Source organism: Lissotriton vulgaris, unplaced genomic scaffold (genome assembly GCF_964263255.1).
Source record: "Lissotriton vulgaris unplaced genomic scaffold, aLisVul1.2 SCAFFOLD_430, whole genome shotgun sequence".
Classification (NCBI taxonomy): domain Eukaryota; kingdom Metazoa; phylum Chordata; class Amphibia; order Caudata; family Salamandridae; genus Lissotriton; species Lissotriton vulgaris.
In genome coordinates, this window is record NW_028251530.1 from 744771 (window position 1) to 756228 (window position 11458).

The window sequence follows — 11458 nt, forward strand, 5'->3', positions numbered from 1 at the left end:
AGCACTTATATAGGAGCACCAGACTGCACCTTTTCATCAAGAGTGGCAGTAAATAGTAAGTGGACTTGAGTGCTAAGGAGAATCCTTCTCGATTCCCACGTTGAATGGGTTTAAATATCTAAGTTCATCAGCAAAGCTAGGTATGTAAGGACTGACAGCACTTTAGGGGAGTTTATGCAGGGACCCCCAACCTAGGATGTGATACTATGCTCCTGCCCTCCCTTGTCGTGCCTTGAGGACCTAGGGTTTGATTCACAAACACAATCCTGGCATTGCCTGCAGATGAATTGGCTTTGCAAATGATTTTTTTCAATGTGAATGTTTTTGTAAAAGTTTATTACAAAAACATTTACATATGGCAGTGCCCAGGTGGCCATCTTGAAAGCACTTTGTATGGTAAAGTTGTATAGTAACACTTGAAAGATGACTTCCTGTGTGTGCGTGTGTGCGCACGTTTGTGTGTGCGCGCGTTTGTGTGTGTGTGTGTGAATGCAGAGGTTTGTAAGTACCTTGAAGCAGTAGAAAAGTGGTAGGAAGCAGAAGTTATTATTCCAAATTGTGAGTTAAATGATCGCAGGTCCCGCTGGCGGCATTGAAGACCGAAGTTAGGTAGACTTCTGGGCCTTGGTACCAGGAAATACTGGACTAGAAAATCAGGGAATTTGGAATCAGTTGGCAGAAGATCGGTGGCTGAGGTGAAAGAAAACACCCCTTAAGAGACTGCCTTATAGAGGTAGGAAGACTATGGACATGACATTGCTTTGCTCCAGATAATGGGCATACTACTTTTCACCTGTGCCAATAGTCTTTTCAATGAACAAGCTCAAACCCTGTAACTCACCTTTCTGACACCTAATATAACTCAATATGTATTCCTAAGTCCAAAAATAAGAATAATAAAACCAGTAAAATGTTTCACAATGTAGATCCAAGCAATGCCCCCTCTGGGGACTCTTACCCTGACCCCCCCTTCTGTCGCAATGATCCCTGACTGGTCAGGATATACGCAAAAATTGTCCTAGTGTGAGGCTGTGCTTCAAACACATGGCTCTCTCCCAGTAAGAGAGACTACAGTTCATGGTTTGCTGTTCACACCACATTAGGGAAACTGTGTACCCTGGTTTAGGACTCTCACCCAGAGACTGCAAGCAAGGCATACACACCTAATGAATGAGATTGTGCTCAGTGAGTGGCGCGGTGCTGCAAAGTGAAACTGCACTTACTGAAGGAGATTGTCACTCAGGATAAAAAAATCTGAAATCATTTATTAACAAAATAAACATTATTAGTCTGTAAATCTGAGAGTCAATCGAACAGAATTTACCCCAGAAAAGCTGAACAGAGGAAAGGCGTTCACAGATGGTAAATCACACATTTATAACCTAATGTTCCTAGGTTTTAAATATGGCCATGCCAATAATTCTTTAAAATAAAATACAAGATGGTGACTCCGTTGAGATCGTGACAAGTGAAACGACCTTTAAATAATAACAAATAATGAAACCCTTTTGGCTGGGCAATAAGTTCTTAATGTTGTCCTTACGGGAGCCAAGAGGCGGGAACAACAGAGATAGGCACCTCCTGTGGACAAAGGTCGCTTGTGCAAGAAGACAAGGCCAAAGCTAGTTACAGTGACGTCAATGGGGACTCACGAGCGATGAGTGTGACTGTGTTCCAAGAAGTGAAACTCACCCCCATTCATTGAGACTGCATGAAGAGGCTTACGGCGGGCACCCACGGCGAGAGACTGCGCACCATGGTGTGGATCCCCAAACGAGTGCTGTAGTGGACCAACAAGTGAAACGCACAAACAACAAAGCTGCTCTCCCACCAAATCAATGACATCACTTGCTCCCCTTTGCTGTCTATGTCACTTCCATGTAATATGTTCCTCTCTGTTGCATGATGTTTTCTTCTGTGATCACTTGTCATCTGCATGTTCTCCAGGGGGCCTCTTCATGTCCAGCCTCTGTGCTTTACTTTCCGCTCTTTGGAAGCTCTGGAAATGGATATAGTAACACACAAAGATCACTACAAGTATAACATTAAATGAAAAATCAATATACACATTACATTTATTTATTTATTTATTTTTTACATTTATAGAGCGCGAACAAATTAAGCATGGGCGAATTTTGCTAATCTGACGTTCGCAAATTTGCGTATTTGCGAACTCGCAATCAGCAAAATCCGCGAATTCTCGCGAATTTGCGGATTTTTTTTTTAGTGTTTGCAATGGTTTCTGCCAGTTCGCGAGGGTTTTGTACCAGTTCGCTATTGCGGACTTACTTGTCGGCTCGCAACAGTCGCGACTTTGTTGTTTCTACGTCTGGTTCATCATCACAGGTTCACAGCACCCTCTGTTTCACCACTGCCACCCTCTGATTCACCCATGCCACCCTCTGGTACATCACTGCCACCCTCTGATTCATCACTGTAGATTATGGGGGGGAAAGCAAGCACACCTGTCCTGCTTCAACTGACATGAATTAATTTTGGGTTGATTAATGTGTCACTGAATTTAAAGTTCCTGTCTGGCACCTGCTTCCTTATCTGTAATTTGCTTTCTGTTGCAGTGCAATATTTTTTCCCAGGACCTTTGTGGCCTACTTGTAGCTATTCTATGAGCCTGCTGTGAGGGTCAGAGCAGGGTCATAGAATAGTTGCAAGTAGGCAACTGAACACTGGAGGGGCCCCCTCAGGAAGCACTACAGGGAATGGTTTCTAATGATGAGTTTGAACTTTTGCACCTGCTGAGTGCTTTCAGTTTTGCAAAACTCGTTTTTCTGCAGAACAGCAACTGTAATGCCCCAAACAAACGCAGGCAACTGAACTCTGGAGGGGCCCCTCAGGAAGCACTACAGGGAATGGTTACTAATGATGAGTGAACTTTTGCACCTGCTGAGTGCTTTCAGTTTTGCAAAACTTTTTTTTCTGCAGAACAGCAACTGTAATGCCCCAAACAAACATACTTGTGAAAGTTGATTTCTAATCCAAAAGTGATCCAAAGAAAGTCAAAAAGGCCTCAAATCCAAAAAAGTGCAGGCAAATGTCAACCTGAGGAGTTATTCTGATAAAAATCATCATTTTCAGAAGGTTTATGCTGCTTGCTGGTGGATTTCTTGTGCAGAATTGCAAATTTTGTAATTTCGCGAGTGCGAGATTGTTGCTGCCCGCCGCATCTACATGTTCGCAATTGCAAACTCTTGCGATGCGTCGCCAAACTCCCGCGGGATCCCGCAGCAAGATCCAAAATGGCGCAGCACTCGCAAAATATCGAGAAAAACAACTTGGCAAACGCTGAATGACGGTAAGTGAACGCCGCACGCCGCAATATTGTATCACCAAGCAAAAAAATCCGCTGTGTGCGAATTTGCGGATTTTCGGTAAATTCGCGAGAGTTCGCGGATTGCGAATTTACCGAAAATCACGCAAAAACCGCGAGGGGAACGGATTTTCCGCCCATGCTTCGAACAAATGCCTGTGGGCATCTCGGTGCTAAAGATAATGTACATGACTCAGGGATAAGTGTTAATGGAGAAGAAGGCAGGTAATAAGTGCACCGGATGGGTTACTGGTTGAACAGCCAGGTCTTTAACCGTTTTCGGAATTGAAAAAGAGATTGACTAGATCGAATCTGTAGTGGAAGGGTGCTTCAAAGTTTGGCTGCCGTGACCACAAAACGTCTATCTCCCCAGGAGACAGTCTTTGTTCGCGGTACCACTAGTTGAAACACTGTCGTAGGTCTCAGTAGTCTGGTGGGGCAGTAGGCTGTAAGCTGTTCTCTGAGAAACTGAGGGCCTTGTTTATGTACCGCTTTGTACGAAAGGCATAGAGTTTTGAATTTTATTCGATTCTTGATCGTCAGCCAGTGGTAATTCCGGATAGTTTGGGCGATCGGGTTGAATTTGGGAATCCTTGAAAGCAGTCTCGCCGCCGCATTTTGTGTCATCTGCATTTTATTTATGACCCGAGATTGTGCGTTAGTGAATAGGCCGTTACAGTAATCCAATGAAGAAAGTACCAGCGTGCTTACCAATGTTTTCCCAGCACTATCTGGTAGGAACGGGATGATTTTTTTTTATCAATCTTAACTTGTGGAATGCTGTTGAGGCTACTTGGTTGGCTTCGGGGACAAAGTTAAGGTTGTCATCGAAAATTATTCCCAGATTCCTGACCCTTGGGCAGAGATCCCAGAGATGAAGGCCACCAGGAGGATGACCATGTAAATGTAAATGTAAATGTACAGGAATTTATATAGCGCAAATCACCAAGCGGTTTCTAAGCTTGCTTAGGGAACCCGTCCTGGTATTCCCCTGTGAGATAACCCCGGCAGGGTATCCGCAAGGTGAAAGCCAGGCATCCCACCGCGAGGGGCCGTTGTGGAGATTAAGCAAGCTATTGCCCAGAGTCGCAGAGTGTGAACCTGTGAATCGAGAAGGCACCGGAGCGAGAATTGTCGAGTCCATGGACATTTTAGGACTCAAGACCCCGCCGAGCCGGAAATTGAACCCTGGTCCCGGGCTGACCTCTGCTTCTGGGTCTGCCTCCTCTAATCAGTGAGCCACACTTCTCCACCATACCGGGAAGAGTTTTCCAATGAAGATTACCTCCGTCTTCTCAGAGTTAAGTTTAAGGCAATTGCTGGCCATCCAGTCTTTGATGGCCAGCAAGCCTTCTTGAAAGCGCTCAGGCACCTCTTCACCATCATTGTTGATGACGAGCACCAACTGTGTGTCGTCGGCGTAGGAGGTAAGGCTCATCCCATATGACTTAATAACTCTAGCAAGGTCCGACACATAGATGTTAAAAAGTGTCGGACTAAGGGATGAGCACTGAGGAACCCCCCAGGGTACAGACAGTTCGGCCGACTGAAATGGTCCTAATGTGACAGTCTGTGTTCTTCCTGCCAGGAAGGAGGCCAGCAGATTCTTAGCTCTCAGTTGAATGCTGATGTTGGCGACACGGTCGATCAGAATAGAAAGATCGACCGTGTCGAAGGCCGCAGATAAATCCAGTAATACAAGCACTGCTGTCCCTCCCTGATCTCTAATGAGTCTAATATCTTCGGCGGCTTTGATGAGAGCGGTTTCCGTGCCGTGAAGCTTACGGAAGCCGAACTGCGTGTCGTCTAACATTGAAACGCCTAGCTCTGTAGCTCCCCAAGGTATGGAATACAATCTCTGCGTGTCCTTCATAGGTGGCCTCCAAACTGCTTTAAAGGTCCACAATCCCTTGGTTAGCCTCTCCCTCTTAGATCTTCTGTTCAGGTTTGGTCGCTGTACAGTGCTTCCTTCTGTTGCAGTTCTACAGTAGTAGTTTACTCATGCACAGAAGACCTTCTGTGGACCCTTGCTCCAGCACCAGGCCGCAACAACAAGAACTCTACGGCGACCTGCACACCCTCAACTGGTCCCAAAGGCCTCAGCCTTTATCGGTCACATCCACAGCCTACCTTAGGCTTATCACACAGCTAGAACATGATTTTTGAGAATATGCTAGGATATTGCCTTCGCTGAGAGGGAGATGACCACCATCTCTTTGCCCTCTGCCACATCTGGCTCCCTTTGTCACAGCCCTGCTCTTTTACGGTAACACACATTCACGAATGATATGACAACCTACAGATGGAACTCCCCTTTACCCCCAACATACCTTCTCTACTGCAGATAAGGAGATAACCTGAGTGCGTCCCTAAATATTAGTGGAACCACTTCTCCTTTTGGGGAGTCATGCTGTGCTGCATCAGCCTGGAGCTGTGGACCGCTGTGGTCCTGCTGACTGAACCTGCCTAAACAGAGTCAATGCTGCTCTTGCTGGTGCTGCAGTGGAACCTGTCTTGGCTCTGATAAATTATCTTCCTTCAAGATAAGTCGACGGTCTCCAAGTAATTGGGGCATTATTTATTCATGTGTATCCTCTCGTCCTGAGAATCAATTTTAGAATCTCAACATGTCAAGCAGAAGACAAGTACACAACACATCTCCCTTTCAATTTGCAAAGAGAAAGAATGAGAAAAGAAAATAGTATATTACTAACATCTTCTGCTAAGCAGTACTAAATCTTACCTTCCCTTTCATCACCCTATATATACTCTGTTAATTTACCAAACCCAATGACCTTTTTTAAATACACTTGTTTGGTTCCTTTCAAAGCGTGATGTCTTTCCTTGATTTTTGCATGACTGATAAAGATCTTTTTGCAAGAATGATTCACAAGTTGATGATGAGACATATCCTCAGTAGATGTAATTCTTTTGAGAACTCTCAAGCATACAGACCATAAAAGATCACGCAAATTAATTCCCCACAAAGCTTTAAAGGGTGAAATCCCTCAACAGTATAAGATGTGTTATGGTAGACCATGACATTGCTTGAATCGCATCTATACCTCAACACCTTCTACTATCGCTCCTCTGACACCATAAATATATGTTTCTGGCACTTTGGCTTTTAACGGTTTTCGATTTGGCACAAAAGTCAGTGCTGTGTATGAGTGGTGACGGGTGAATGAAGGAAATATTTGAATCTAATGATTGATCCGTGGTCTGCAGGGAATCTACTGGTATTTAGTGTGATGCAAATGCAACAATGCCCTCTGAGTGCCTTTCCCCTGAAAGAGTAAAGCTCCCAACCCAATGCCACTGGCATTCACAGTAACGCATAAAGATTTACCAAGAAAATATGGACTAAAAACTGGAGAATAAGACAATTCTGTCTTTAATATGCTGAAAGCTTGATCCTGTGCCTTACCCAACACAAATTTTCACATTGTTTTAACAATTCATGAAGTGGGTCAGCTCTTGTTTCAAACTTTTCAATGAACTTTGCTTCAATAAATACATTCCTAAATACGCCTGAAGCTGCTCATGATCTTTTGGGATTTGTTGGAGTTGGCCCTCTCTGCAGGGTCAATCCGAAACTATTTGTTTTGCCTTCTCTTCTCCTGTTTATGCTGAATTCATTTTCGTTTGCCTTAGGACTCTGCACACTTTACAACTGCTGACCAGGTCTAAAGTGCCAGTGCTTTCTCCATTAAACATGGTGAACATGGTAAAATTGGCTTGCCCCAATTGTCACATTTACTTTACTTGTCAGTCCTTTGTATAGTGGTACTACCTATACCCAGGGGCTGTAAATTAAATGCTAATAGTGGGCCTGCAACACTCTGTTATGGCGTACAATTCTCTGTCAGACACGGTCGCTCCCACGCTCCCTGGCTCCTGGTGGTATCGTTACTCATTGACTGAATACCGACTATCTGTGTGCTGTGTGTGTATCTGTGTACTTCTAATTTTGCATTTGCAATAGCGCTTCTGGTAATTTATCGGTCTTCCTAATTTGTGCCACTTAATAACGCTACAGCGTTTCTGGTGTTCTGCATCGCAGCATTGCTTGTATTGTTTGTGCCATTTAAACAGCGCATCGGAAACGGAGCTGCGCTCTATCTGTGCACAATAACGCTGCCAATATTAAAGCGCTTGTGAATTTCATAACAGTGCCCCAGCCTCACTCGACTTTTCTCCCCCTCCATTTTGTTTGTTGTTGTCTCCCTGAGCCCTTCCTCCTCGCCACGCTCCCGCCTCCCTGCTGCCCCTCCCACCCACTGACCCTTACTGCAGACCCCGTAGATAGCACAGCTGTGACCGTCCTGACTTTCGTCAGACACGGTCGCTCCCACGCTCCCTGGCTCATGGTGGTATCGTTACTCATTGACTGAATACCGACTATCTGTGTGCTGTGTGTGTATCTGTGTACTTCTAATTTTGCATTTGCAATAGCGCTTCTGGTAATTTATCGGTCTTCCTAATTTGTGCCACTTAATAACGCTACAGCGTTTCTGGTGTTCTGCATCGCAGCATTGCTTGTATTGTTTGTGCCATTTAAACAGCGCATTGGAAACTGAGCTGCGCTCTATCTGTGCACAATAACGCTGCCAATTTTAAAGCGAGTGTGAATTTCATAACAGTGCCCCAGCCTCACTCGACTTTTCTCCGCCTCCATTTTGTTTGTTGTTGTCTCCCTGAGCCCTTCCTCCTTGCCACGCTCCCGCCTCCCTGCTGCCCCTCCCACCCACTGACCCTTACTGCAGACCCCGTAGATAGCACAGCTGTGACCGTCCTGACTTCGTCAGACACGGTCGCTCCCACGCTCCCTGACTCATGGTGGTATCGTTACTCATTGACTGAATACCGACTATCTGTGTGCTGTGTGTGTATCTGTGTACTTCTAATTTTGCATTTGCAATAGTGCTTCTGGTAATTTATCGGTCTTCCTAATTTGTGCCACTTAATAACGCTACAGCGTTTCTGGTGTTCTGCATCGCAGCATTGCTTGTATTGTTTGTGCCATTTAAACAGCGCATTGGAAACTGAGCTGCGCTCTATCTGTGCACAATAACGCTGCCAATTTTAAAGCGCTTGTGAATTTCATAACAGTGCCCCAGCCTCACTCGACTTTTCTCCGCCTCCATTTTGTTTGTTGTTGTCTCCCTGAGCCCTTCCTCCACGCCACGCTCCCGCCTCCCTGTTGCCCCTCCAGGCCCGGACTGGCAATTTCGGGCACCGGGAAATCCCCCGGTAGGCTGGATGGGTTGGGGGCCGGTTTTGTGACAGGGGGGCCGGTTCTGTTGCTGGGGGGCGATTTGGCCGTGTCGGACCGACCCTGCAAACAAACATAGCATTAACTTCCTTTCCTGCTCACTGCCGCCTGCCCTGAACATAATGATTCTCTGCATAAAATGCTGGTGCTGTGACGTGAGCAGTGATCTGACCCGCCAGCCGATTTCATTTCATTTAGGCCCGACTCGTTATAATTTAAACCCCACCTGACCATGTGATCATGATGACCTAGCTGCTCACTGATGTCACCCCCTCCGCGTCTGCGCACAGCAGTTTTAGTGTAGTTCAGCCTTAGGGTGGGGTCTGCTGCCTGGTAATGCTCATGCGCAATTAAAAGTAAAAGGGCGCGTGACTCTGAGGCAATGTCAAGGAGGAGGCAGGCATCGCTCGCTCTCAGAGGCCAGACAGACCACATCATTTAACCCCCCTGTCTGCCCCCCGCAGCCACAGGTGAGTCTATTTACGACTGGACCAGGGGAAGACCTCGGAATCGGACTCGGTCCGGTCCCGGACCTCTGATCCAAACGTGTGCCTGATATCAGGCAGGTTCTGAAATGAAACGGCCGTCTCCAAAAAGTGTATGAATCGCCTGCCCAGTCAGTGCCACAACACCGAGTGACGTACACTCGTCTAATGCAAGACATCCCCTGCCCGCCAAACCCCACTTCACACAATTACCTACTCGCAGATACCCACAGCCCAAGGAGGGAGGGCTATGGGTGAAAATAAATCCCAAGGTCGTTAACCCTGTCCTCTCCTCAAAATAGGCCCGTTCCAGTAAAGAGTGAGAGCGCTCTGTCCAGCGCTTGGATGAAGTGCTGATGACTATTTTCAGAGGCGCTACAGAAAAGGATCATTCTGTCCAAGCAAACAAAACAAGGGGCCCTTACCCTGGTCAGACCTTTAAACTCTTGCATGTGTAAAAAACAACAATTAACGAGCAATGCTTAAAAACAAGTCCAGGGCAATACACAGCTGAAGTATACCATTGCCCAATTTAGACAGAAAAACAATTCATATAATTGCAGGGAAACTGAAAGAGCATCAGTGGGAGCAAACCGCAATTCGTATTAGGTTTCATTTTCAAAGCGCTCTAATCTATTGAAACGATTTATGACTTTCCTCTGACGAGGAAGCCACTGCTCTCACACGACGCCTCCATGTATTCGCTCCTCTGACTGTACCCCGGCACCCAGGGTTAGTGGTAAATCCAGTGATGGTTGTTGATGACTGCGATTACTTATGTACTCTCAAAGACCCCTCCATCCGTCACCGAGGAGCCACACAGCCTTCCCTCGTCACTGCCTACTCCATCCACCACCCCTAACCCCACCTCTGTCCAGTTCATCTTTGCCTCCGTGTCGGACTTCTTCTCTTGTCTCCAGCATCCTCCATCAAGTTACATTGACCCTCTTCTCGTCTCTCACGCACACACCTCTCTTTGTCTTCATTCTCATTATGTTTTTGCTTTTCCTTCCTTTCTTTTCCTCCCTCTCCTTCCTACATCGCTTCTCCTTCGCTCCCACTTGTAAACTGTTGCTTATCGTCCCTGTCTGTCTCTACTTCTCTTCCTCCATTCTCTCTTTCCCTTTCACCACATCCCTTTCTGTCTTGCTTTTTCACTCTTCATTTTCTTCTTGCCTGTACCGTCCACCTCTATCCTCCGCCTCCACCCCTCTGGTTCTCTCCACCGTTATCGTCTTCTCCCTCCTCCGCCGCATCTCTTCTCCCTTCTACCATCAATGTAAACACTTTCTTTTCTCATAAGTGCATTTCCTTCGTCCCACCCCTTACGTCCATCTCCTCTCTAGTCTTATTTCTCTCACACCCCTCTTTCACTCCACCCCCCTTCCTTTCTTCATACCTCATTCCTTCTCTCACTTCCTTTCCAGTCCTATCCCTCACTCCATTTTCCCACAGGTGCTTCCTGCCTCCTTTCCATCTCACCCCTCACCTGCCCTCTCTTCTCTCGCTCCATTTTCCTGTGCCTGTTTCACTCCCTCTAACTCACCCCTTCCCTTTCCCTTCCCTGCCTAATCACACTCTCTCTCTCTCCACTGCCCTTTTCTCTCTCCCCTCCCTCGCCTTTCCTCCTCATCCTCTCTGTCTGGCTGTGTGTGTGTGTGCTCATCTCCTCCGAACCTCCTTTCTCTGACTCCCTTTTCTTCGCCCTGCTTGTCTTTCCTCCCCGCCCATTGGCACCCTTCCTCACGACCCCCTTCCCGTCTCCCTAGCGGCCTCCCACGGCCAGTGCAACACATGCCCTCTGCCTGGTCTCAGTGGCTGCGAGCTGCTGCAGTCTGTGCCCATGGCTGTCTGTCTTTCCCTCACTGACCTCACCCAGTCAGGGCTGAGCCCGTCACTCACAGGCTTGGCTGAGAGTAGGGTGCACATTTGCACTGGACTCCTGTCTGCAGAGGGCCCGCACCCTGACACTCTGGGCTGGGGGAAGGGGTGATGGCTAAGTTTGCGCTGCCGCCCTTCAAGCCTGTGAACCTTTGCACGTTCTGCCTGAATTCAGTCTTTAGCCAGCCAACATGGTCAGGGGTCCCCTCAACCCAGCCAATGTGGTTTCACTTGCTTGCAATATTTAAAATGTTAAATAATACTTGTGAGAAAATGTATTTGGTACTTTGGCTAATGGTGCTCGAATAAATTATTGGACACGGGGGTAGGGCACAGAATTAAAAAGTTTGAAGACCATTGGTCAGATGATAAGTTGCTGAGCTTTGAAATCAACACCAAACTCAACACCAAACGTATGACGCAGTTCAAATAATTCCTTCCCTCTCTGTGCCTACAATTGCAAATCAGTGCACCTGTGTAATGCGCGTATGT